Raw genomic sequence first — 5816 nt, forward strand, 5'->3', positions numbered from 1 at the left:
ATGCGATCAGCACAAAGTTATTCAGAGTCACCAAAGCAAACGATGGACGAACGTAAACGCCCGCCACCGATTGGTTTTGATCTAATAAAAGCGTTCCTACCATCTCTGGTCGGAACTCTGTTTTGCATGTATTAGCTCTAGAATTACCACAGTTATCCAAGTAAATGTGGGTACGATCTAAGGAACCATAACTGATTTAATGAGCCATTCGCGGTTTCACCTTAATACGGCATGTACTGAGACATGCATGGCTTAATCTTTGAGACAAGCATATGACTACTGGCAGGATCAACCAGGGAGCTTCGAGTAAATTTTCATCATACGAAGCAAAAATATGTATGTATATATATATCTTAGTCGCCGACTCTCTCCCCTTAAGAGTCGGATCGACGATACTTTTTCTCGTCTTTAAGACAGTTCTCTTTCTCCTCTCTCTTCTCTCTACTCTCTTCTCTCTTCTCTTTCGAGTTGGTAAATTTCGCTCCACTATTAGATTACCAACTCCGCACGAATTACCACATGGGTATATCCGCGCATATACATCAGGAGGACCTCCAAAAATTTCAAACTCTCCCGTGTATCTCTCCGAGATCTTTTTAGAAGAAAAAGAATCTCGGATGTCACATCGACTTTCAGGTTTGTAAGCACGTATGCTCGAGCGCTCTCCATCGTGTAAGCACGGACATAACGCACGAAGTCCGAAGACCGCGTACGTTAACATGCTGGACATATCGAGAAAGCGCGAACCATGCTAGGCGTACCCATGTCGAGGCCCTCGCGTTAAAGATCATACTCTTCTTTTCGTTCTCTCTTCTTTGCCCAGAAATAATATATATTTCTTATAATATATACCTCTTAGTTTATGTATTTCTCTCTTAGGACACCTCAATTTTATATGTATATATTATATTTCATTCGAACAATTTTTGTTCGTCGCCCCTTTTTGTGTGTAGTATTTCGTTTGGTCTTTGCCATTAAATTTTTGTATACGAAAAATATATTTTCGCTCGGATAGAAAACCCCTTTTGGGTTTCTGAGAGTTGATGTGAGAGTCGTACAAGTATAACGAATATACGTTGTATCCAACCCAACATTCTGGGCTTACCACATAAGGGCCATTCGGTCTGAGACACCGACCCGTGGTCATGCTGTGTAGAGAAAAATTCGCAACGGAACGCGGTACAGAACAGTCGAGGAATGGACCTCGAGGAGCTGAACGACTGCTTCTCGACCGAGATCGTAGAATAGCCGCTCGCCCGCCGCTGCGCCGACCGGTCCGCTCGAACCGACGTGCTCTCTTATAGTAACCAAACGGGCGGCCGCGACGACCGCGGCGCCGGCCGCTCAGCACGGGCGCTTATGGTGGTAAACTGCCGCGCGTACAGACCAACCGGCCGGGCTGCTGGTACTTAGCCGCTGAAACTATGGTCGATTCGAACATATATTAACATACGATTTTTATTCGATAAATCGTTATTGTACATATTAAACGTTAGTTTCCACCGAAAGAAAAATTTTTTAGAATTTTTTTTTTCCAAAAATTGCAAGAGTAAACTTTTTTAATATTCGATTTAAAAATTTTTAAATGCTTAATCCTTACATTAAACTACTGGGAGAACTCAGAAATCATAATGAAAAAAATTACAAAAATTTATTTTTCTCAGAAACTCCGAAAAACAGAGTGGTCGAATCCGTGCAAGCCGGAATTTTTCTAAGTCCCCACGGTCAAGAGTAAACTTTTTTAATAAGCGTTTTAAAATTATTTCAATGTTTAATCCATGCGTAAACATGAAGTTTATTAACGTTTTTAACATTAAAAAAAATTACAAAAATTTATTTTTCAAAAAAAATGGAAAAAACCGATTCGTCGGAGCGAGGTGTCCTGCCCGTGCGGTAATTCCAGCAGGCGAATCGGACTTCCCGAAATTTTTCTAAGTCCCACGGTCGACACCAACTTTTTTAATAAGCGTTTTAAAATTATTTCAATGTTTAATCCATGCGTAAACATGAAGTTTATTAACGTTTTTAACATTAAAAAAAATTACAAAAATTTATTTTTCGGAAAAAAAGGAAAAAACCGATTCGGCGGAGCGAGGTGTCCAGCCCGTGCGGTAATTCCAGCAGGCGAATCGGACTTCCCGAAATTTTTCTAAGTCCCACGGTCGACACCAACTTTTTTAATAAGCGTTTTAAAATTATTTCAATGTTTAATCCATGCGTAAACATGAAGTTTATTAACGTTTTTAACATTAAAAAAAATTACAAAAATTTATTTTTCGGAAAAAATGGAAAAAACCGATTCGTCGGAGCGAGGTGTCCTGCCCGTGCGGTAATTCCAGCAGGCGAATCGGACTTCCCGAAATTTTTCTAAGTCCCACGGTCGACACCAACTTTTTTAATAAGCGTTTTAAAATTATTTCAATGTTTAATCCATGCGTAAACATGAAGTTTATTAACGTTTTTAACATTAAAAAAAATTACAAAAATTTATTTTTCGGAAAAAAAGGAAAAAACCGATTCGGCGGAGCGAGGTGTCCAGCCCGTGCGGTAATTCCAGCAGGCGAATCGGACTTCCCGAAATTTTTCTAAGTCCCACGGTCGACACCAACTTTTTTAATAAGCGTTTTAAAATTATTTCAATGTTTAATCCATGCGTAAACATGATGTTTATTAACGTTTTCAACGTTAAAAAAAATTACAAAAATTTATTTTTCAAAAAAAATGGAAAAAACCGATTCGTCGGAGCGAGGTGTCCTGCCCGTGCGGTAATTCCAGCAGGCGAATCGGACTTCCCGAAATTTTTCTAAGTCCCACGGTCGACACCAACTTTTTTAATAAGTGTTTTAAAATTATTTCAATGTTTAATCCATGCGTAAACATGAAGTTTATTAACGTTTTTAACATTAAAAAAAATTACAAAAATTTATTTTTCGGAAAAAATGGAAAAAACCGATTCGTCGGAGCGAGGTGTCCTGCCCGTGCGGTAATTCCAGCAGGCGAATCGGACTTCCCGAAATTTTTCTAAGTCCCACGGTCGACACCAACTTTTTTAATAAGCGTTTTAAAATTATTTCAATGTTTAATCCATGCGTAAACATGATGTTTATTAACGTTTTCAACGTTAAAAAAAATTACAAAAATTTATTTTTCAAAAAAAATGGAAAAAACCGATTCGTCGGAGCGAGGTGTCCTGCCCGTGCGGTAATTCCAGCAGGCGAATCGGACTTCCCGAAATTTTTCTAAGTCCCACGGTCGACACCAACTTTTTTAATAAGTGTTTTAAAATTATTTCAATGTTTAATCCATGCGTAAACATGAAGTTTATTAACGTTTTTAACATTAAAAAAAATTACAAAAATTTATTTTTCGGAAAAAATGGAAAAAACCGATTCGTCGGAGCGAGGTGTCCTGCCCGTGCGGTAATTCCAGCAGGCGAATCGGACTTCCCGAAATTTTTCTAAGTCCCACGGTCGACACCAACTTTTTTAATAAGCGTTTTAAAATTATTTCAATGTTTAATCCATGCGTAAACATGATGTTTATTAACGTTTTCAACGTTAAAAAAAATTACAAAAATTTATTTTTCAAGAAAAATGGAAAATACCGATTCGGCGGAGCGAGGTGTCCAGCCCGTGCGGTAATTCCAGCAGGCGAATCGGACTTCCCGAAATTTTTCTAAGTCCCACGGTCGACACCAACTTTTTTAATAAGCGTTTTAAAATTATTTCAATGTTTAATCCATGCGTAAACATGATGTTTATTAACGTTTTCAACGTTAAAAAAAATTACAAAAATTTATTTTTCAAGAAAAATGGAAAATACCGATTCGGCGGAGCGAGGTGTCCAGCCCGTGCGGTAATTCCAGCAGGCGAATCGGACTTCCCGAAATTTTTCTAAGTCCCACGGTCGACACCAACTTTTTTAATAAGTGTTTTAAAATTATTTCAATGTTTAATCCATGCGTAAACATGACGTTTATTAACGTTTTTGACATTAAAAAAAATTACAAAAATTTATTTTTCAAAAAAAATGGAAAAAACCGATTCGTCGGAGCGAGGTGTCCAGCCCGTGCGGTAATTCCAGCAGGCGAATCGGACTTCCCGAAATTTTTCTAAGTCCCACGGTCGACACCAACTTTTTTAATAAGCGTTTTAAAATTATTTCAATGTTTAATCCATGCGTAAACATGATGTTTATTAACGTTTTCAACGTTAAAAAAAATTACAAAAATTTATTTTTCAAAAAAAATGGAAAAAACCGATTCGTCGGAGCGAGGTGTCCTGCCCGTGCGGTAATTCCAGCAGGCGAATCGGACTTCCCGAAATTTTTCTAAGTCCCACGGTCGACACCAACTTTTTTAATAAGTGTTTTAAAATTATTTCAATGTTTAATCCATGCGTAAACATGACGTTTATTAACGTTTTTGACATTAAAAAAAATTACAAAAATTTATTTTTCAAAAAAAATGGAAAAAACCGATTCGTCGGAGCGAGGTGTCCAGCCCGTGCGGTAATGCCAGCAGGCGATCCGGGGTACTCGAAATTTTTCTAAGTCCCGACGGTCAAGAGTAAACTTTTTCATCGCATATTTCAAAATTTTTTCAATGTTTAATCTACGCATAAAAACGCAGTTTATCGCAGTTTTTAACGTTGAGAAAATTGACAAAAATTTTTTTTTCACTGAAAATGGAAAAAATGTATCGGTCGATGCGAGCTGTCCAGGCCGTGCGGTAATTCCAGCCGGCGATCCGAGGTACTCGAAATTTTTCTAAGTCCGAACGGTCAAGAGTAAACTTTTTCATCACATATTTCAAAATTTTTTCAATGTTTAATCCACTCATAAAAACGCAGTTTATTAACGTTTTTAACGTTGAGAAAATTGACAAAAATTTTTTTTTCACTGAAAATGGAAAAAATGTATCGGTCGATGCGGGCTGTCCAGGCCGTGCGGTAATTCCAGCAGGCGATCCGGGGTACTCGAAATTTTTCTAAGTCCGAACGGTCAAGAATAAACTTTTTTATTACATGTTTTAAAAATTTTTCAATGCTTAATCCGTGCATAAGAGTGCAGTTTATTAACGTTTTTAAGGTTGAAAAAATTGACAAAAATTTTTTTTTCTCTGAAAATGAAAAAAATGTATCGGTCGAAGCGGGCTGTCCAGGCCGCGCGGTAATGCCAGCAGGTCGAACGGGGCGACCCGAAATTTTTCTAAGTCCCTGCGGTCAAGAATAAACTTTTTTATTATGCGTTTTAAAATTTTTTCGGCGCTTAATCCATGGATAAAAAGGCAGCCCGAACACGTTTTTAACGTTGAAAAAATTGACCAAAATTTTTTTTTCACAAAAACTGCGAAAAACAGATCGACCGAATCTACTTTTCTCCGTCTCGCGGTAAGTCCAACCGGCCAAACCGGCTGACTCGAAATTTTTCCAAGTCCCAACGGTCAGGAATAAAATTTTTCAAAATTCGGTTTAAAAATTTTCCAACGCTTAAGTCGTGTACGAATAACGATGAAAAAATGTACAAAAATTTTTTTTATCTCGTTATTTTTCAAAGTTCCAGCGGCGTATTGCTTTTCAACTGAGCGAAAAAAAACGGAGAAACGAACGAAAGAGGAGAAAAATTTTTTCCTCTCTGTCGTTCGTTCCTCCAAGTTTCGCTCGAGCGCGCCGATTTCAAAGTTCCAGCGGCGTATTGCTTTTCATCGGAGCGAAAAAAAAATGGAGAAACGAACGAAAGAGAAGAAAATTTTCTTCCTCTCTATCGTTCGTTCCTCCAAGTTTCGCTCGAGCGCGCCGATTTCAAAGTTCCAGCGG

General features: G+C 38.0%; 1 non-coding gene across 1 annotated transcript in view; it reads right to left on the bottom strand.

Annotated features, from left to right (window-relative positions):
• The window catches only part of LOC143176871 (small subunit ribosomal RNA), a 1921-nt gene extending 1622 nt beyond the window's left edge, over window positions 1–299 (bottom strand). Inside the window, exon 1 of the ribosomal RNA XR_013001372.1 lies at window positions 1–299. This exon is cut by the window's left edge and continues 1622 nt beyond it. This is a non-coding gene — a ribosomal RNA (small subunit ribosomal RNA).
• Window positions 300–5816: the final 5517 nt, after the last annotated feature.

This window comes from Nomia melanderi, unplaced genomic scaffold (assembly GCF_051020985.1).
Source record: "Nomia melanderi isolate GNS246 unplaced genomic scaffold, iyNomMela1 scaffold0926, whole genome shotgun sequence".
In the NCBI taxonomy this organism is placed as follows: domain Eukaryota; kingdom Metazoa; phylum Arthropoda; class Insecta; order Hymenoptera; family Halictidae; genus Nomia; species Nomia melanderi.